The sequence below is a fragment of the Martes martes genome, assembly GCF_963455335.1.
Source record: "Martes martes genome assembly, chromosome: 3".
NCBI classification, from domain to species: Eukaryota; Metazoa; Chordata; class Mammalia; order Carnivora; family Mustelidae; genus Martes; species Martes martes.
Genome location: NC_137890.1, coordinates 194209158 through 194231521, shown reverse-complemented (window position 1 = coordinate 194231521; position 22364 = coordinate 194209158). Strand labels below are relative to the sequence as shown.

Genomic DNA, 22364 nt, shown 5'->3' with positions numbered 1-22364 from the left:
ATTCTGAAGCCCAAAGATCCCCCTTCCCAGTCTCCTTGCACGATCTCCCCTCCTCCATGCCCGACACACAGAGCTCACTATTGTGGTTTGCTTGTCACCTGCCGCCACAATTCCGGCCACTCTACAAAAGTGAACCTGCTTTATCCAACCCTTTCACCCGTGCTCCTCTTCCTTCATTTCGTTTTCTACACCAGCTCATTAACCAGTTTCTAAAATGTAAACAGGCAGGAAAAATCACTGCCCTCATTAAACTTATCACAAGTAGTATCAATTTACTCTTTTTATTTGTTTATTTTCTTATCTCCTTCCCTTGCCAGTAAATTCCATGAAGATAAGGACTAGTTTTTCTTGTTCATCATGGCATTTCTAAAGTTTGACTCCACACCTCGCAGGGAGCCAACACTCAACAAAGAGTTGTTCAATGGATAGATAGGAATGTGCCAATGAGTCTACATTATGGTTCACTCACTTAATTGCACAGGCATTAACTTTGTACAAAGCTAAAACTAAAATAAAAATTAAAAAGGCATTTGTGATTGGTATATAAAAGCATTTATAATTTTTCTTTATTTTTAATCGAAGTGTAGTTGACATACAATATTCTATTTTCAGGTGTACAACAGAGTGATTCGACAATCACATACATTACAAAACGCTCATCACAATAAATGTGGTGACCGTCTGTCACTGTACAAAGTCTTACAGTAGAAAGAGCTTCTCACTTGCCAACACACTCGGGGCCGAGCTACAGATAAAAATTTCAGTTCAGGGGAAAGACATTGACCCAAATATGCATCCCCTAACTCTAGAAAGCTTCTCCTGGGTAACATTCTTCTCACTTCATGGAACGCTCTTGCCGCACGTGTCCAGGCCTTCGTCCCCGCTCTGCGGCCACCGGGGGGCTGCTCGCCGCCGCCACATGCCGGCTTCCGTGCCAGGCGCAGGACGGGCAGGACGCTCGGTGTCTGATCTGCTGCTTGTTCAGCGGAAGGGGTTGATCACAAAACACACAGATGACGCAAACGGGACCGACTCTGCGTATTTGAGGAATTTTAAACCCGGGAGAAAACAGAACTCACGCCTTAACGTGCTGTAATGCGGGACCGTCTTGAAGTAAATTAAGAAATCTGTGCATCAAATAGTCGTGTTGCTCTTAGATGAAAAATCACTTTAAAACAGTGTAAATCCATGATGAACCTTTCTACGAAACACACCCCGTGCAGACATGGACTTACACCTGTCGTCTACTGCACAAGTGAGTGAGGTAAATACTTGAAGAGTAACTTTGTTCACTAAGTTTTATGACTGAGAAAGAAGTATTCAGTCACAAACCCTAAATGCCATTGGCTGAAAAAGAGATTCACTGGAATTCGAGCAGCTTGCTTCTCCCTTCCCATACTCCGAGGGGCAAAGGTGTTTGACCTGTTTTCTGAGAGTTCAGCGGGCGCACAGTCCTGAGAGCGTATCTGTTCTGTTTCCAAGAAGCACATATTATCATTGTGAGGTAGACCTCAACAAACAATTAGGGAAGTGGAAATAGAGAATATGAAAAACAAACAAAAACCAAAATGACGTGAAATAATGCTGTCAATTAAATAACACTAAAATGCGTGAGAGACTCTTCTGGGGTGACTTATCCCGTTCTCTGTGGCTCCTTTGGGGTTGGAATAAAAAGACACATTCTCTCTTCTGTGTTAACGCAGAGAGGGTCACTTTCTTCCTGAAAGTTTAAGACAGCATGACCTCAACCCAGGGGCAAAGAAGTGAGCCGCTGTATGACTTTCTTTAAATGACAATGTTAAAAGTTAGTTATAGACTGTGAGTCATCACTGGTCCTTTTCCCCAGAGAATTTATAATTAAATTTAAGATGATGTGGAAAGTTAGTTGGAACGCTTTTAAATGGCAAGGAGATGAAAAACCACATTTACTGCTAAACCCTGTCTTCTCCTCCCCCGCACAAGGATCCACACACATCACAGAGGGCACAAAATCTCGGTGAACCCTCATTGTTCATGTCTGAATGAAAGACACGTACAAAGAAACACCGAGTAGAAAATACAGGGTGGCTTGCCCTCCTCGGGTTTGTACATGGTAGTTGTGTGCCTGATGATTACGTTGGCTCTGCTGTTTTCTCCACTGATGTTTACTTCAATGAGAAGAAAAGTAAAATAGAAAGCAAAATTGTAGACAATTTGCAGTGAAGTTGTCATGACACATTATTTTATAAATGACAATATTATTTAAAAAAAAAAACAAATAGAAATATTCAGGTGACATTCTGAGAGATTCAATACTGTCCTGATTCCTCCACACAAAGCATAAAAACTAACCCAAGCTAACACGAATCTTGATTTAAGGCCTGGAACTTAAATAATGACTGGTTTTAAAGTACGTGGGTAAGCAATTTTTTAAATAAAATCTTAAAGAAACGTTCCCAAACTGCAGTACTGTGACACTTGTAGTTTGCTATTTGTGTTTCTTAAATTTTCTTAAAATTGAGGAGGACTGGTAGATGTCTGATCATACGACCATTATTTTTGATCTTCTGTGGTGTCGCAACTTCCGAAAATTTTGTCTTGCCAGCTGCAGGGTTCTTTTACCACCGTGTGCCAACGCACTGAACCGGTCCTCTGCGGAGTCACCACGGCAAACGTCCTGGCACCGGTGTCTCAGAGGCGAGATGTACTCGATCCGACCACACTGGGTTCGAGTCACCCGACTGTCCTGCTTCTCACGTATCTCCACAGACGTGTCTTCTCCTAGAGCTTGTATGTGCTTTTAAATGCAGTTGTAAGAATTCCGTTTTAATCACTAGATGGCAGACCAAATCCGGCATCTCATTATAACAGATAATTAGAAATTCCGTCCCCAGAACTGCTGCTGACTTACCGGCCCTAGCCTGGGTCCACATTCCTTTATAGAATCGTATTTGTACAAAAAAGCCTGCACAGAAATGGCCGTATGGAAACCACTGACTTCCCAGGAAAGAGGGGAATCTCTTTGTGTAGTAAATTGTTGGGTTTACTTAAAAACTTTGGAAAATACATGAAATAAAATTTCCTAGGCCTACGCTGGCCGTTCCCTGGACGGGGAGGGAAGCTCTTCCCGGCGGAAATAGTCCTGTCGAGTCCTTACACGTCACACGCACGTTCCATCTTCTTCTCGGACCAGTGTCTGTTCGGGTGATTCCCCCACTGGACTGTAAGTTCCCGGGGAGCCAGAACCGGGTCCGTCCCGGGAGCCCCCTGGCCAGGCTCGGGTCACCGTCCCGGGAGCCCCCCGGCCAGGGTCGGGTCACCGGACTCGGGAGCCCCCCGGCCAGGCTCGGGTCACCGTCCCGGGAGCCCCCCGGCCAGGCTCGGGTCACCGTCCGAGGAGCCCCCCGGCCAGGCTCGGGTCACCGTCCGAGGAGCCCCCCGGCCAGGCTCGGGTCACCGGACTCGGGAGCCCCCCGGCCAGGCTCGGGTCAGTGGACTCGGGAGCCCCCCGGCCAGGCTCGGGTCACCGTCCGAGGAGCCCCCCGGCCAGGCTCGGGTCACCGTCCGAGGAGCCCCCCGGCCAGGCTCGGGTCACCGGACTCGGGAGCCCCCCGGCCAGGGTCGGGTCACCGTCCCGGGAGCCCCCCGGCCAGGGTCGGGTCAGCGGACCCGGGTGGCCGAGTCTGCGTGGGGGAGCGTCGGCCGCCGACGTCGTCCCTGAGCAGCAGGTGAAGCGACCCTCCGCCTCCGCCCGCCTCCCGGACTCGGGGCTCCTGTCTGGGGCGCACAGGGAACAGGTCGCTTGAGGGCTCCGGCCGAGGGCGTCCCCCGCAGCCCGACCTCTGCGGCCCCGGAGGGAAGGGCGCGGCCGCTGCGACGGCTCGCACTTCGGACGGATTTTCCGACAGCCGCGGCCCTTCGCCTTCCGGCCCGACGGCCTCCGCCCCGTGGGGTCGCGGCCCCGCCTGACCGCACCCGCGGCTTCTCCGTGCGAAGTTCCTTCTCGAATCGTCCAAGCGCCTCCGGTCTTCGAGGCCGTCCCGGGCGCGCCGGCCGCCGCCGCCTCTGAGGGCCGACGCGGCCGAGGCGCCCCCGGGGCACAGCAGGGCGGCCCACGTGCCCAGCCCGGACCGCGGGCGCGGCCTTTCCCGCGCGGCGCCCCGGCTGCCGGCCTCGGCCCGGAAACGCTTCCGGGGACCCCCGCTGCCCTGGGCCGCTGCTGGCCGCACGGGGAGACCAGGAGGTCAGCGCGTCCCCGGCCCCTCCGGAGTAAAGGCCGCGACGCGCTCGTCGGTTCCCTTCCCCCAGCCGGTCCCCGGCCCGCAAGCGGCAGATGCGCACGACGCCGCCGGGGACGCGCACGGCACCGGCCGGGGCTCCGACAGGCCCCCTCGGCCGCAGGGTCCGGGACAGGGCGAGGGGTGGCTGAGCCCCGAGCGGCCCTCGGAGCGGCGTCCCTTGTCCCCGTCCACCGCGCGCTCCCACCTGCCACCCCCAGGACCGCCGCGCGCCCGTCCCTCCGCCGCGCCCGCCCTCGCCGCGCCCGCCCTCGCCGCGCCCGCCCTCGCCCCTCGCCGCGCCCGCAGGGAGGCCCAGGCGCCCCGGTCACTCCGCGCAGGGGCAGCCCCGAGCCGCGAAGGGCCGTCCTCGCGTGCCTTCTGGAGCGGTACAGCACCGTCGGTTTTGGAAAAAATGACCTTGACATCCGCGAAAGCAGGCGGGAGACGACCCCGACAGCGCCTCGCGGGGGACCGAGTAAAAGGACTTTAGACACGCGGTCGAGGGCGGCGGTTTCTGCCGAGGAACCAGCGGACACGTCTGCGCCGCGTGTGCGCAGGCTTCTCAGTGAAGGAAAACTGCTGTTTTCACTTGATTGAGATGGAAAAAATAAAAAGGGAAATGTCTCCTGTTCGGTACGACTTAAGTTTCTTTCCATGTATCGGGAAATCGGAATGATTGTGGCCCAAATGTGAAACTAAAATGACACACAACGCACACGCCTTGCTCGTCCGCGACCGCGTCTGGAAACCCGACTTCCCGTCTGGTAATGCATTTGACACAGATAGTTTTTCCTTCGGAAACGTGGCTCCAGCCAGGAAGAGCTGTGAAAGCACCGCGAAGAGAAGAGAGCGAAGCCTGCCTTACGCGGAATACATTAGGCATCTCGGTAGGAATTTCTATGCAAACCCGGGAGCTTTTCCCAAATGCTCATCCTCGGTGCATGAGCTCAGTACGATCTGGGCCCTGCCTAAATGCGTGAACGGGTTGGAATTGCTTTGAATGAAGTCGGTCTGCTTAATCTCTCCCCAGCATGATACTGCTCGAAATACAGAGGAGAACCAAGATTCTGCCTAGCTGGTTTTCTGGCGAATGGGTGGTTTCATGGTATCATGTATATCATGGTATCATGGTGTCACCAGACCTGGTGATACATGAAGCAAACAGCAAATTCTGAGCCAAATATAGTACTTGCTTTCCAGAGTTCCATCATTTCCTTCAAGCGTTAGCTCAGGTGTTACCTTCCCCACAAAGCCTCATCCAGCCACCTTCAAGAACTGTGAAACTTAGCGCACACAGACACACGCCCATGTCGCTCTCAATTCACCAGTACCTGCTCTTTTTTTCCTTTTAATATAGTACTTATCACTTTAAAGCCTACTATAGGATTATATTTATGTTTATTGTTTGTCTCCCCATGATAGAATAATAGCTTTATAAGGACAGATGGAATTTATTCTGCCTTGTCCATTGATATACCCCAACATCTTATAATAGCGTCAGGATCATAGTAGATGCTCAATAAGTATTTGATGAATTTATTTGTTGAATATTCAATTGTAAGAAATACCAGGGAGAGATCTAGACCATATTGGATATAAAACTATTTTCTTTGATCTTGCGTGTATTACACAATTTTTTTAAAAGGCTCATTTTTCACTACTATTTAAATGGGCCATGCCTACAGGGATTTAAAATACCAGGCATTGTGGGAATATCATGTATTAATGTTATTTATTTCAGGTATTTTGTCCTGAAAAGGACATATACTTTTATTCATTTTTAAAACAAAAAAGTTATTTTTATGTATTAAGAGACTATTCAGTATGGGGTACTCAGATCTGAGTGAAGGGCCATAGCTGTGCTTGGGGTAAACACAACATAAGGTATCCAGTTGTTACAATGTAACATTATGAGTCCACTATACTCAAAAACAAAAAATGGGTATACAGTTTAATACTTTATATGATGAAACATTTTTAAAATGATTTCAACTCTGTATCTTATGATTTCTTTGCCCTTAAGTTTTGCTTTCTTTTCTTATATTCCCTGACACAAAAGAAGATTTAGGCCTCTAGAGAAAATCTGGACATCATAGTCAAGTTTATTTCTTCTAATTTATTCTTTATTGACTTATTTTTTACTCACTGCCCTTGCCCTGACCAAACTGAAATTTCTTTTATAATCAATGAAACATTCCACAGTTCTCAAAGGCTCTTTGATTCCATTCATTTTACTATCAAGAATTCTAAAATACCCTGAAGTCTGGAAAGGGGACCTAGAGTGGTTGTCCCTTTCTGTACTCTTCCCCTGGGAGCTCACTTCTGGAGGAAGGGCCCTGCTGCTGTCATCCTGAAGGCACAATTTCTAATTTTCTCCACATGGGTCTCTTTAGGGACTTGAACGAATACCCATCATTCCCACTTTTGTCCTGATCTACCTAGATTTAATTTATGTCTGTTTTGTGGCTATTACAAAATTAGAAGGTGATTTCACCAAAGAACAGTAATGAAAATGGGTTTTACCCTTCTTTCTGGCATTCCTTCCTCAAATCAGTTCTAGAGTAGGTAACGGATCATGTAAAATAAGACTAAAACCACTGTTTCAGAGTCTAAATCCTTCCCCTCATGTTCAGGTTCCCTTCTAGAACACACACCCGTGATCGTGTACCGGCCGTCTTACTCGTTGCAGTTCTAAGATCAAGCCCTACAACGCGCTGAATCTCATTGCCAGACAAATGCCACGGGAATATGCAGGAGGAGAAAGAGAAGCTGTGCCTTTACGGAAAAGTTATATTAATGACTTTCTATATGCACAGGAGAACTATTCGTTGGGAAATTTCTGTGTTTGTAGAGGGAACAATAGACAAGAAAAGCAAAAAGCAGAGAGAAAAGGAACAGGAGGAGGAAGAAGGGGGGAGGGGAAGGAGGCTGAGACCAATCAAGACAATATATTTGTTTTTTCCTGTGTACTTTTATTACACTGAGAAGGAAGATTTGCAAGTTTCTTGCAAAACACAGAATTCAACTTGGGATATCTCCTTATCCTATGATTGGATAAGGAAAATACAAAAAAAAAAAAAAGGAATCCAAGATTTTGACCTGTAAATCTATGTGCTTTTGAGAAGTTATTTCCTTTAATAAGTAAATGAATGGAGACCAAATTAAAACACCCTTTTGTAGAGGTAACATGAACATGACAAGCTTTATTAAATTTCAAAAGCTTAAATTATTTACAACTATTCAAAATTATTCCTTGGTTTTGTTTAAACTCTGAATTTTATCACTATTGTTTAATTCTGAAAACATTGTGACCATGTTAATTTCTGAAAACATTGTGACTATGACTGTATGTAAAAGATGTAAAAGGAAAGAACCCTCACTATTTTCTTTAAACACCTATAGGAGAATTCAAAGTTCTCAAAAACTTTCAATTATTTATTCAATCCTAAATAATGATGGAATACTTACTTTGTGTTAATAGTGGCTAGCAGGTGTTGAAATCAGAAAAGGATGTAGGACATTTGCTAACCTGGTATGTAAAATTTAGGTTGGACAAAAAGACAGAGTAACTAGGTTGTTTACTATAATACATGAAAAACAAGCCTCAGTGTCTCTATTTATTACTTGCATAGAAAAAACAAAATATGAGCCTTTACTTTTAGGTGAAATGAAATATTCTAAGATATCACAAATAAGTTTGCCTTAAACAGTTGCTAAAAAGTTAATCTAAATAAATTAGTCAATCTGGCAAATGGAATGGAGGCATTATTTAATCCATTTAGTCAATATTTACTTACACAGCGAATTTCACCGAATTCTTGTCTAATACAAGAGTTCACTCCGGATCATGAAATGAGACATTTGGGATCCAGCTTACTTGCCAAAAACAATCAAAATATACAAAAACTGCAAAAGGTACTGAAATTTTCTTGTAGGACAAAATAAGTTTGCATATACATGTATTCCAATGGTACGTTCTGGAAAACTGCATACACATTGAAATTTTATAAACTCAACTCTGGAAATCTTCCTCTGTGTTTTGAAAGATCTTTGCCTAATGCTATTTATCTTAATCAACTAGAACTAATTCTTGGGAACATCAACCCGAGTATTTTCTAGTTTCTAAAACAAAAACAACCTTCAGTCATTTGGGGGAGAAAGTCGTATTTATAAAAGCAGACTTCAAGTAGCTAGGAATAAAGAGAATATGGAATTCCAAATGACACTGAATTATCTTAAGAGCAGATAGATCACCTATTTGACTGTCCTTCAGGGTCCTACATGGTAATAAAGTGTGTTGCAAACTGTGGGACATTCTGAATGCATATCAGTGGGAGAGCAGAACCCACAAATGCACACCATACAGCTTTCTTACGTCAAGGCCATAGTTACAAGATCCCCTGTGTGGGTTTCAGCTTTCCTTCTGTGTTTTAGTCTCCCAACAGCTTTGGCATTAAGAATGCTTTCCAATGAGGGCAGCTGGGTGGCTCAGTCGGTTAAGCCTCTGCCTTCAGCTCAGGTCATGTTCCTGGGGTCCTGCCACATAGGGAGCTCCCTGCTCAGTGGGGAGCCTGCTTCTCCCTCTGCCCCTCCCCTTACTCTGCTCCTGCTTTCTCTCCCTGTCTATCTCTGTCAAATAAATAAATACAGTTCTTTAAAAAAAAATAATGCTTTCAAATGATAAAGTAAATGCATTTGCTCTTGAAGCAAATACCAAAATAACAGAATGAATGGATTTTGATAATACTGTCTATTCAACAAGTATGTATGATCTGTTACTTTGCCAAATAATGAGAATACAGAGGTAATTTAATGAATTCCTTCCTCCCCCAACCCCCCATCCCTTAAGGAGCTCACTCCCTCTATGAGGGAACCAGTCCAGAAATAGACTATGAGAACACATTCTTCAAGTATATAGAGGCAAACCCAGGCTGGATAGAAATACTTAGGAGGGACACTTCACGTAGGCTGGAGGTAAGGAAAATCAAAAGAGTTCTGTGATTCCAGTTCTGTTATTTCTTTCTTTTCTTTCTTTAATTTAATACATTTTTAGTTTTTCTTCTTTCTTTTACCTGTTTTTCTTTTTTCTTTTTCTTTGAGTGAGAAAACTAGGTTCCAAAGTGGTTTCTTCCAAAAAAACTCACTTCCAAGTTGTATAATAGTGTCACTCCTGGCTCATAGCTGGTCACTGGCAATGGACTCCTGCTCTCCGCCAGATGGCCGGGATGAATCTGAAGGAGTACAGGCACTTCCTCTCACTCATTACTCCCCCCCCCCTTTTTTTTCCTTCTCTTTTCTTGCCTGAGGGTAGAACAACAGCACTCTTGTTTCCAAACCTCCTAGTGCCTCTCTAGGTAGGTGCCTCAGAGAGGAGTGGAGGAGCAGCTCCTCGGCCGGCCGTGGAGCCAACCAGCCGAGCAGAGGCCAGGGGCCGGCCCACGCGGCATGGGAGGAACCAGTCGCCCCGATGACTAAGTCTGGCAATGCTGGGATGAAGTAGAAATGAATTTTTCCAGGTCTGATTCCACAACCATTTGGAAATTCGGCAAAGCCAAATTTATCACCACTTTTCAAATTTAGTACAGAATTCTGGATTATAGGGCCTTGGCATTTTAGGAAGTCAAATGTAGTTGCATCGTATAACACCTACTTTGAAAGACCCTGAGTTTCATTCATGGATGCAAGTTTGTAATTCAGAACATAGTACAAAATAAGGTACCAAATACCTGAGTTAGAAGTTCACTTATTTTATTCCTAGCACATCGCTTTATAGCCATTTTCTCAGATTCCCTAAGGTAGCAAGTCCTTTGTGTAAGATACTAGGTGTGAAGAATCCTATACAAGAGGTTTGAGTAGATGGGATCACTGTGAGCGGACGTATCGGGGAAGGCATGAACAGAACCGGGTTCTAAAGTAGGTCTTGAAAAATGCAAGACGTTTGAGATGACTTGAGCAGTCAGGAAGACTGCTTGAGAAGGGAGGAGAAACCACATTAAAAAAAACAAAAAAGGCATGGAGAGGAGGGCAAACGTGTCATATCAGAAGGGGGTGGTTCCATTTACAGGAAAAAAGAGTGTTGTGAATTCTGGGAAGAAGACTAGCTCTGCCTCTAAAAAGGATTTGCACACTTGCTCCTTAAAGCCACATGTCCTGTGGCTGCTCTGCACTCGGACCTCACCTCCTCCTGACAGAGCACCGGCAACCGTCTTCAGACCTATTTGTTTGTCTACATGTAAACGCTGCTGGGTTATGCATTTATTGAGGATAAGCAACATTTAATTTATCTTTATATCATTACTGCAGAGTAGTGCCCAATGCACAGACAATGTCCAATAAATGCTTGTTGAGTAAATAAGTGAATAAATAGAAGAAAGTATGAGTCCGTCTCAGGAACATTGCTCTGACAACATAGCCAAACATGAGCTGGAAGCAGTAAGACAAGGCTGCTAGTTAAAAATGTTACACTGCGGGTGGGAGAAATAGTTATTCTAGGAATGAAGAAAGTGGGGCAAATCCATGAGACACCAGATACCAAATATGCAAGGTTTGATTAACTACAGGTGGGACAAGGTATTAGAACAATTTTAAAAATGACTTTCAAGGCTCAGGAATGAACAGAGGAAGTAACATCTACCAGACACGGTTAGGAGTTGAGCTATGTGCCCTAAAAAGATATGTTGACCTTATTTGGAAGTAAGTCCTTTGAAGATGTAATTACTTAAGATGAGGTCATACCCGAGTACAGGGGGCCCTTAATCCCACATGACTGGAGTCCTAAGAAGAAGGAAAGAGAAGACGCAGGGACGGAGCCCCCCGTGTCGGGGGCAGAGGTTGAACCACGGCGGCGAGCCCAGGCCCGCGTTGCACGGCCGCAGGCCCGAGGAGCTCAGGAGAGGCGGGACGGCGCCCCCCCCCCCCAGGGTTCGGAGGGAATGTGGTCGGGCCGATGTTCTGACGGGGAGCTTCGGGCCTGCAGAACCGACACCGCGCGTTGCTGCTGTTGTGAGCCGCCTAGTTGGTCACGCGTCGTTGCGCAGCAGCCGAGACAACCCCGCCATCGACGGGATGGCACAATGGTACGGACCTTGCGCAAAATAAAAGTTTGGGAAGATAAATAAAGTTGGTTGGAAGAGTTCTAAACCCGAGTTACGGCGTGTTCGGACGGATGTCGAGGAGGAACGACCCGGCGTAAATACTAAGAGCTGCCGCTGACGGTTCCAAGCGCGACGCTCAGTGTCTTCTGGACGTTCCGTGCCAAACCCTCGCGGCCGCTGGGGAGAGGCCCGGCGCCCGCGCTCCCAGAGGCGGGGAGTGGCAGAGCCGACACTGCAAAAACCACACTCGGTTAGCACAGTCTAAGTCAGGCGGCCCGACGGCTGCTCTCCAGAAAGCACGGAGCGGGGACACACTGGTGCGTCCACCACCGAAGTGTGTCCTCTAAGCGCAGGTGTCGGGAAGTGGCGGTAAGAAGCTGCCAGGCCGCGTGAACAAGGAGGGCGGGAGGGGTCTGGATTCACGCGAAAGGAAGGGAAAAAAAGAGTAAAGCGCGGTTTACCCTAGACATAAGGAACGCGAGATCACCGTGGCATTTTGAGGACTGAATGTGTTATCAAGGAGAAGCCCGGGGGACACACGAGAATGTGCGCTCCGGTCTTTCTCCCTAGGGAGCTCCCGACTCTGAAGTCGGTCTTTAATTTCCTGACGTTATGCCTCTGTAGCCACAAATGTGACATCCTAATATCCTGTGAAATTTCCCCTGCTTGCCTGGGGCTTCACAGGATATTGATGGGCAGAAGGATCTCCGTGACACACAGAAGCCTTCGGGCGTCCTGATGAGTCCGAACCACGAAGGGCTGCAAGCCGGGCCTTACTGAGTCCGTTTTAGATCCGTTCAGAGGACACAGGAAATGAAATTTTCCTCTAGAAAATTCAACTGACACCATATAAATATGACTCCCCTAATAATAAAGAATATACTTTATTCTCTCTACTTTATTTAAACTAAAGAGGTGATGCTGAAAAAGACACTGGGGAAAACCCAATAAAATTCAACACCGAGAAAGACAATTTAAAGCAAACCAATAACCAACTGCTTTTTAAATTGCTCCTTATTCAGGTTTCCATTTCCTTTCACTTTTCGCAAAGTCGACATTAGACTTTACAAAAGTTCTTAACTGTTTTCTTTCTTCCTCCTTTTTTTTTTTTTTAAATTTAATCTTGTGTTAAGAGCTTTGAAAAGAGAAACCTCCCTCCAAGGACCAAGGTACAATTTCAATTTTCTCCTGCTTAGTAGTGATCAGTTCAGTCACAATTAATTTGACTGGCAATAATGATGAGAAATAAAAGCAAATAATGGAATAAAAGTGAGAGCTAATTTTGTTTAAAAAGAGGAGATGTGAGCTAATAAAAAAATTTAAACCTGGTCCATTTGTGTACTGATTTAAGGGGAGATAACTGGGAGAAACTGGAAATTCTTGTGAGGTTGATGGCGTAGCGGTGATTAACTTAATGTAACGTTATTAGTTAAATATCAAGTATAAAGGTCGACGGGATTTATTGAGATCTCAGCTAGACTCTTCATGACCGGAGCACATTACCGAATGAGACGACAAGGTGGGGTAGATACAAAAGGGACACTTAAAGTTTCACTCCAGCAACGGGATCTCTCTGGAGTCTAGAGGTTCCACAGTAGAGGAGTAAGGCCGCGCAGGGCAGATGCATCGCGGAACAGAAGAGTGAATTTAGAAGCATTATTTCATGCCCATATACGGTTACCAGTTCTCTGGCAGTCAGCAGGTCTAGGAACAGACGAACCATTCTCTATATCCATACCAAACTGCCGCACAGTGGAATTCGTGTATGCATCGTTATTCTACCGTCCATAAGATCACGGGCCCTCAGGCTCTGGATTTCTTTAGCTCTCGATCAGTGAGGAAAGAGCTTACCAAGGACTTATGGGACTATGAAATGCACGGTGACAACCCCGTCCAGCCGTGACTTAATGCTACTTTATGCTAGCCCACGTACGATGAATTGCAAACTGCCATTACTTAGTGTGCTAAAGATGTCAGAAATTTAAAAATGTATTTTTATATAGGAACTAGAGTACATTTAAAATGACTTGGGATTAATTTATCTTATTCATTCAGTTTGTCCTTCTTAATAGTTTAAAATTGTAGTTTACACTTAATAGTTTAAATTATGCAAATAATTTAAAATTTAATAAAAAAGCCAATGTGACAATAAGATAGCAAAGTGTCTATTATCTATCAGTTTATGTGGATCTTTGTAACGGTAATATTTTGTGTGATGGAAAGAGACTATGGCAAATTTCTCTCAGTTATCATTGCTAACACTAAATTAATATTTCTTATTTTTAATATTAATACTTAAGTATTTTACTGTCAAAGGGAAGTACCTTCCTAATATTGAAAAAATTATAAAATTTTATTTCTTTCCATGTTGCTAAACAAGAGTCAGTTTCAAGAAAAATGACTTGGCACTTAGAACACATTAAGTAGAAAATTCTGCAGAATTTCTTAAGAGGAAAGAGGAAATCAGCTGTTTGGCAATTATACTAAAGATCAAAAAGTCCTAAAACTCAGGAGGAATAACATGTTTTTAGCAAAGTGTGCACAAACAAAATGATGTAAATTAAATCTAATTTCTCCTGTTAAATGGCATCATTTAATAAAATGACATACACAAAACCCAGTGTGCTCTGCAGGGGACTTGAAAGGTCTTGGCGAGGTAAAGGAATGATTCAGAATCTCCAAAAAACATCCACAGAAATACTCCAAGGAACACTAAAGTCATGAGCAGAGACAATAGAATCTTTATCCAACAAATACTGAGCAGGGACTATACCACTTCTCCACCAGGTACCAGAGCTGAACAAAGTAAAGGACATTCAAATTCAAATTTGAAAGCATTCACACTCCAAGTAGCTATAGCCCCAGGAGGCGTAAGACAGACGATCAAGCAATTAATGTACAGAACGTAAGTACCCGAGAGGAGTAAACGCGGGATGCCCACAGAGCAGCCCAAACGCTGTTCCAGGCGTTTCGTAGGAGGAGTAGGTTAGTCTTTCTGGTGTAAGTGTTGTGTCAGCTGAGCATGGAGGAAGAAGCAGAATTTATCCAGGAGCCACATGGAATTCGACTCTGGTTAGAAGGAAGAAAGGGGGAGAGGAGGAAGCAGAAGAAAGAGATCTCGCGGTGGGTAGAGGCCCAGAGCTGGGAGGGGTGGCAGCGTGGGGGGCGGGAGCACAATTTTCTGATGCATTTCAGCGCCTCATACTTGGGCCTCACCTTCAGGGCAAGTAGCCCTCCTCTTACCTAAATCAAGAGAACGAGGGATGGGGAAGAGAGGACCAGTTCGCCCCTTCAACTCCCAAGCCTTTCAGATGTATTTTGACTCAAGCTAGTCATTGGGAGTCCCTGAAAGGCAAAGTGATGTGGACTTTAAGGGGTCCGGGAAACCTGAGCTTTTTGTTTGATTTTGCTTTTTGAACCCTGGCCCTGAAAATGACTTGTTATATAACATTTAGCAAATGACAACTTACTTGGTCCTCACATTGTTTCATCTAAAAATAGGGGTAATACACTCCCCCCCACAAGGTTCTGAGAATCACGTAGATGTGAAAGTGCTCTGAAAAACACCAGTGTGATTTGAACACAACCATCATTATTTAGCTAGACTTTCCCCAACTCCTCTTGTCTGTGTCAACCCCATTTACACGTATACCAAAAGCAAATTCATGCTCCCTTCTCTGTCCAGTATGGGGACCTATCAGCATCTGGAGAGGGTGAAGGAGGAGAGAGAAATCATGCGTTTCCTTATCCCGGCAGAAATCCGTGTGTGGGGCTGTGAAGACAGTGGAGGAACCCTGTTTCTCCCTCAGAATGCCCCGAGGTGAAGTGACTTAACTGTCAGGCTTTGGGTCTGTCCATATAAATAATATCACAACACAGGACTGTGCTCAGATTCCAAGAAGAGCAGTGATAACACACAGAGAAGAGGGGACGGTGATTTCTGTAGGGCAAGAGGGGTTTTTGAGTTAGCATACGATCTTAGGCAAAGCCATCGTAGTGACCAGTAGGGCTTGTTAATGCCACAATACCTGAGCCCCCGGCCACAGCGATACACTGTGTCTAATACAATCCACAGCTGCAAAGCTTTCCAAACTAATTAATTGTATGGTAACCTTGACAAGAGGCTGTCACAGATTATTTTGTGATTTCAGCCACTATGACCAATACCTTAAAAGATATGTTTTTTTAAAGTAGGTGGCATTGGGGGCACCTGGGTGGCTCAGCGGGTTAAAGCCTCTGCCTTCGGCTCAGGTCATGATCCCAGGGTCTTGGGATGGAGCCCCATGTCGGGCTCTCTGCTCGGCAGGGAGCCTGCTTCCTCCTTTCTCTCTCTCTGCCTGCTTCTCTGCCTACTTGTGATTTCTGACTGTCAAATAAATAAATAAAATCTTAAAGCAGGTGGCATTGAGCCCGCGAGGTAGGAAGGCAAACCCCAGTACCATCTTTCAGAGCCTTTTAAAGCTTCAAGTTTTTTTATGCCTGTATTTTATGATCTTTCATTCAAAGATTTCACCCCAAATAAAAACTGTATATGTTTTGGGACCTTAAATGCCATGTATCCCTCAAATTGAAGAGTTTAGTTTTAAATCCTTTTTAATTTTTCATTTAACTTTCTTTAGTTATTTCAGATTTCAGCCTTGATTCTGTTGTAAGCTCCTGCTTCTCAAATCTGGCTTTGCAACAGAATCACTCAAAGAAATTTTCTTAAAAAAAAAAATCACCTCCTAGACCCTGTCTCTTGTGATTCTGATTTTGCTTTGCAACTGGAAATCTGTATTTTTTAAAGGCTCCTCCAGTATTTTGATGCCAGTTCCGGGTATAATTACTTTAGTCACTACAGCAAGCACTTCCAATGTGCACTACTTCCTTTAAATGGACAAAACTATAAGAAAATTGCTCGTTGTTTCTTAGAAAGATCATGCCTATTTGGAGCCTTTCAACTTCCTTATGTCCACTTGTTAGAAAAGAATATATTTTCTGTTCCTTCCTTAAAACAACCCAGAGGAAAGCTAATTGGTATTCCCCCCTTCGTAGGAAAATTACCACTAAAAATGATCATAAACAGAAATCTCAATAATCATCTCTTATTTAAGGCGTGAGAAGTCTTAAATTAAAATCGCTTTAAGCAGTATGACTCTTTGGTATCTCAGAAATTCATCTCCTTGGAAAAGTATCCAAGTCTGATCAGTCCAGTGAGATTCTGGTGTGAATATCAGAAGTTACAAAGCTCCCCCAGAATCCATGTGGGCCTTTATGGTCCACGAGTGAGTAGTATCACTGGGTAGAAGTCACAGACCAAAAAAAGAAATCTCAAGAAAAACATTTCACAGGGAGAATTTAACAAGAAAAAACAACAACTACCTTATAGAAAACAGATGGCTTGCGTTACTAAAGCTGGAAGGCAACTAGCTGTGGCTTCGGTTTGTTTTCTGTGCTTTCACGAGTTGGCAGGAAAAATCCCTTACATTTTACCAAAAGGGGCCCAGCCCATAAAAAATTAACTAGAGAAATAAAAAAAAAATCCATACTTTAAATATGAAATATGTAAAATGGTTGAAGAATGACCTTTTTGTTTATTTTGAGAGATGATTTTGAGACATTCCTTAAATACCCAAGAATGAAGAGAAAATAATGTGGACCAAATAATAGTTTATACATCAAATGCTTTTGTTTTCATTTTTTAAAACCCTGTTCTCTATTTTACATGTAAAAAACTACTAGATGATGTTTACTTTCATAAATCACCTACTTAATCTAAAAATGGGCAAATTATTATATGTGGTCTAGGAAATTATCTGCAAGTCAGGAATCAAAGAGTGACTCAACTGTATTATGTGCATCCACTCGGACTTCATACACGCTGAAATTCGAAGGGAGTGGATGGATTACAGCGCAGCCACCCATTATGAAGCTACGTGATAGAAGATGGCGCGCTGGGAGGTTTACAGTGATACCAAGTTCATGGCCTCCTGTGCATGAACACTTCAGCTGTTTCAACTTGTGGTCTTGCAATGGTCCTGTCTACAGCAGTTATGAACTTTATGACCATAACTGACCCCGAAACAAAGAGAGATTCCTTTAAAGAAATGAATAGTTCACTGAAGTAAGATGCTTGTGTTGCGATATTCTAGAGATTGTGTTGGCCGCAGAACTAAAATACTTTTCCTCCTTATAGTTCTTCAATTCAATTGGACAAAAACGCACTTTCCGTCTTGTCTGTGTTGGACACTTCTCTGGACACTGGTGATGGAGTCACGGGCAACACATTCCTAAATACTTTTATTTCTGAAAGGAACTGTCTCACCTGATTCTACTAGAGGAATTTTCCTTCCTCTAGTATTTCATAGAAAGATGGCAATATTCCGTAGGTAGAATATGTGTGTCTGTGTGCTTTTGGACAATTTACCCCCAAATCCTATTCATCACAGAGAAATTGTGAGAGGAGAATATATTTTTTAAAAAATTTGACTTTTCACTTAAAAGAGATTAAATTCTGATTTTGATTTCTTTAAAGTTTCCTCGTTTATTTGACAATTATTTATTGGAGTGCTTAACTGCAAAAGGGGGCTGATTTCTAAAAAAAAAAAACTGACCAGGTTCATCCCTAATCTTTGTTCCACCACCTCCTAGACTACATCCTCCTCTCTCCCTTGGCTTTCCTTCACCTCTAGTAGGGGTACGAGACACGGGGGTGTGAACTAAAAGGGAAGGAAGGAGATAAAATCCGAGCACTGCTACCATATTTAAGGAGCCACTTTGGCTCTGAGATCTTACACGTGTCTATCACCTCTTCTGCAGGGGATAAGTGTCCGTTTCATTTTACAGATGAATAAATATTCAGAGGATAAACCAGTCTACAGTCCCACCTTTGACCAACTAACTGAATTACAAGTCAGTTTCAAATCCCAAGTCATATCAGAAAGTTCCATCTACTTCTCGTTCATTCATTCCGTATGTACCTATTTGAGTATCTGCCCTCTATTAGGCACCAGGCCAGTGTTAGGAATGTAAGTGTGAACAGAACAGAAAAAGTCTGGTCCTTAAGGAGTTTACACAGTAGCGGAAGGAAACAGAAAATAAGCAAATAAACATGTAATCATTGAATATGTCTAACAGTGATAAATGTTACAAAGAAAACTGCAGAAAGGCAAAAACAGAAAGTGCTAGGAGAGACATGAATTGAGTGGGGAGGGGCGACTAGGGTTGATTTCTAATAGTCAGGGGTAATTTCACAGAGATTTTAACGTTTTTAAATTACAATTTTTATTAGGAGAAATGTCATCTTTAAGTACTATCATCATGAACAGAAATTTCAAGTTCTTTCTGGAGTTATGGGAAATGATTTTGATGGTTAAGTACATCACAAAGTTTATATAATGGGACACATTGTCAATGTAACTTAATAGCAAATAAAACACAAAGCATCGAAAAGTATTCCTCTTTGCCCTTAAACGGTTCGTGCCATTTGAAAGATTTCATGAAAATATGGCAATATGTCAGGGATAAAATTTAACTTTTGCTTAAAGAGCTCTCACCTGAAGAAGAAAAAGGCTTAATGAACTAGATTGTCTTAAGACACCAACATAGTCTTAGGACACCTTCATGGACAAAGGGTTTGAGTCAAAGTTTGGCTTTGAGCTGCTACTGGACACTGAGGGCAGCCGTGAACATCCTGCTTAATTCATAGAGAAAGGTCTGTGTCATGCCCAGTGGGTCTGGGTTGAGCAGAAACAATTAGCAGCTATGTTTGGAACTCACGGATGAGACACTCAGCCCGTCTGGACCTGGGGGAAGGAAGTATATGATGGTTCTCCACGCCATGTGGCTTCAGGAAAGCACAATGATGGCGAAAATTTAACGTCCAAAAAGGTGAAACTTTGACGACTCTGATGAAACGTGAATGTAAGAACCGCGTTGTCGCGTCACCTCAGTCAGAAGAGCTACCCTTGATCCGAGGGTCATGAGCTCGAGCCCCGTGCTGGGTGCAGAGATTACTTAAATGAGTAAATAAAAACTTTCAAAAAATAACTGAATTGTTGACAAGCATAAATACTTGAATTTGATTCAATTTGCTTTACAGTTCCTCCGAGAGAATTTCATCATAAAACTGTTAGCTAAACTCACTTCTTGTACTTAAAACAAGTTAGAGGGGAAAGGGAGAGATTCTATGTGTTAATTACATATTTCTCATGTTAATACTTGAATATCTTGAAAAAATAACTCTATGTAATGTAGCTGATTAAATAAAAAATGAATACTGCATTTTCATGACTTCCGAGGGTAGCAGCTGATTATGAAGTAACTATTAATTCACCCACTGAGGGCTGTATTTTGATTGTCTTGTATTAAAATGTCTGTTATTTGAAATATTAAGTCACTGAGATGTACAGACATGTGATTAGACATGCTCATGGCAAGGTTCTCTGACCTCAAGAGGCCCGAATAGCCACGTTTTCCATCTATTTTTATGATATGTAATCATAGCCTACTTTTTAGAGACATAAGTAGAAGTTTCCTACCACACCAACATTCCAGAATAACAGTATCATTTTGGTACAGACAACTTCAGAAAATCAGAGAAAAAAGAGAACTTGTTTTAGGAAAGGTTACAAACCCGATGGTACATTAAAACAACTTTTTTCAAGAACACCTTTAGTTAATGAGATAAAATTAATTTTGTGTGCATAAGAGTTGTAGAAGTGTTTTCTCCCTGGCTCCAAATATTAAGCAGAAGCTATCTTAACATTCTAATACCTTGACAGTACTTCAACCAAATACCATAAATCATTTTTAGAAAAGCATAATAGAATTGAAAAAAACAGTGAATGGAATTCAAATAACCAAATCACAATGTATCTGAAGAAAAGGTGTATAATTTTTAACTCTCTATCTCATGTACTGTCAAAATGCAAGAAAACAAATTAATTGAGCCCTCCCTACCTGTGAATGCCTGGCTAGGGGCTTTGGCAGTCACAACTGGGGAGAATTTAAGCAATTACGCAGACATGAGGAGCTGCAGATGGGGGGTGCTGGGGGGCACTCTTGCATTCGGTCTGCCTGATACTGAGTCATCTACCCAGGAAATAGATGGCAGAAGTGCCAGAAAGTGTCAGTTGCTTCCAATCACAGCAATCCTGAACAGCAACTAACAGTGTTTTGTCGAACTTGGTTGAGGGTAATGTGACAGCATTGAAGTCTTTCCCTTCATTGAGCAGCAAAATGAAAGAAGGAAGAATCTTCCGAGATTGTAGAGTAAGCGGGAGAATCATAGGGAGAGAAAGATTCCATGCAGCAAACCAGACAGGTGGTCATTATTCTGGTCCTAGGATGAATCAAGGAGGGTTCAGCCTAAGGACAGAAGGGAAAAAAAGAGAAAGTAGTTAGAGAGGCATGCGAAGCCCGATGTCGGTGACACAGTCAGAGGAGTTCCGAAGTCCCGTGTCTTGCGAGATGAAGATTTTGGGGGGAGTTTATCCTGCCTTGAAGAGCGGAAGGACAATTTCTTTTGGTTTTCTTTCAAGCATCTATTTCCGAACAAGGGAGGGGGGAGGTGGATAGGCAATCACTGCCCGCCCTCACAGACCTTACAGACTAGCGAAGACAGAGCCCAGTAGAATGGTTCCCCACTCCTGAAAGCCCTTCTTTTGCCAATAAAAAAGAAACAAGTATCAGAAATGACATGCTGACCAATGTTTTGGTATCAAGACAGACTCAGATCTAGGAATCCTCAGGCCACTCTGAGAGTTATCCGTACCTCTAGCCCTCCCTTCCGTTCCAGTGTCAGTCGCTTGGCTGACTCTCACCAGCCAGGAACCTTTTGCAGAGTTGACAGTAATCATAACCTGAGCCTGAAAGTTATTCTCTTAAGGCCGTTGACAATATAACCATGACAATCTCTTGGCGGTTTTCCTGGACTGTGTTGGAGTACACAATTTTCAACAGTTTTGCATAAAGCAAATTCAAATTTGATGAACTATGAAGTAAAAAAAAAAAAAAAAACACCTACTATAAAAAAAAAGATTTTGGAATTTAGGAGATAGCAGACACCAAGAAATAAAGGGCAAAGGAGATAAATTGTCCCACAAATGGCAATGCAAAAAGTTCCATTTCTATCTCTTAAGCCTGGCTAAACAGAGGGAGACAGGGTGGAGAATCAGGTTTAAGACTTACAAAACGAAATCCCCCTCCCTCCATCCATCATTAGTGAAAACACTAGGTCTTGTGTGCCTTATTAACCACAGGGAGTCAGTGCTATCTGAGGAGTTATAAGAGGCGTTTCAAAGCTTCGGAAAGTCATCTTGCCCTCAAGAACAGTATCCGTATCTCTGGCTTCACAACCTAGGTCTGCTGGAATATATATAATGTATATGGTGAATCTTCAATTGAGGTCGTGATTTACCTTCTGCTTCTGTTTTCCATTTCAGCTTGCATTTACAGGCGAAGTCGAATACTTATGAAGTACTAGCTTAACGTAGAAACACGTAACTTCTCATTCAAACCAACCAAACAGCAAAGACAGAACCTACAACAGATGGTCACGGATTTCTAGATGATTATCTCACCCCCTTAAGCAACTTTCTTCTTCCCTAACCAGCATGGTGACACATCATATATAATTTATAGTGGAATACTTTATGACCCAATATTGCCAAATCCTAACAGTAACACACACGTTTCCAACGCTCCATGAAACCGCGGAGTGTCTACCTGGTAAGAGAAACACTACCCAAGCTTGCAAACAAGATATGCAAATAAGATGCGGTGATTTCACTTGGGTCACAAACAGACTGAACTGAACATAGGACTCCACTCGGCCGCTCATCGTTACTGAAAATCCGCAGGCCCAAACCGTTGCAAATATTAGGGCTAGACCCACACACTCAGGAAATCTCCAGATTGATGACAATGAACTGTTGACTCAGAAGTTGGATGTTGGTCTTTTTTTATTTTATAAGAGTTACTAAAATAGAAGACAACTCAGTCTAAAAAGACGTTCTTTAAATTGACAGTA

At 43.6% G+C, this 22364-nt stretch overlaps 1 protein-coding gene across 1 annotated transcript in view; it reads right to left on the bottom strand.

Moving 5' to 3' along the window:
* The window catches only part of LOC308339364 (collagen alpha-2(V) chain-like), a 97048-nt gene that overhangs the window by 33501 nt on the left and 41183 nt on the right, over window positions 1-22364 (bottom strand). The window lies entirely within an intron of this gene.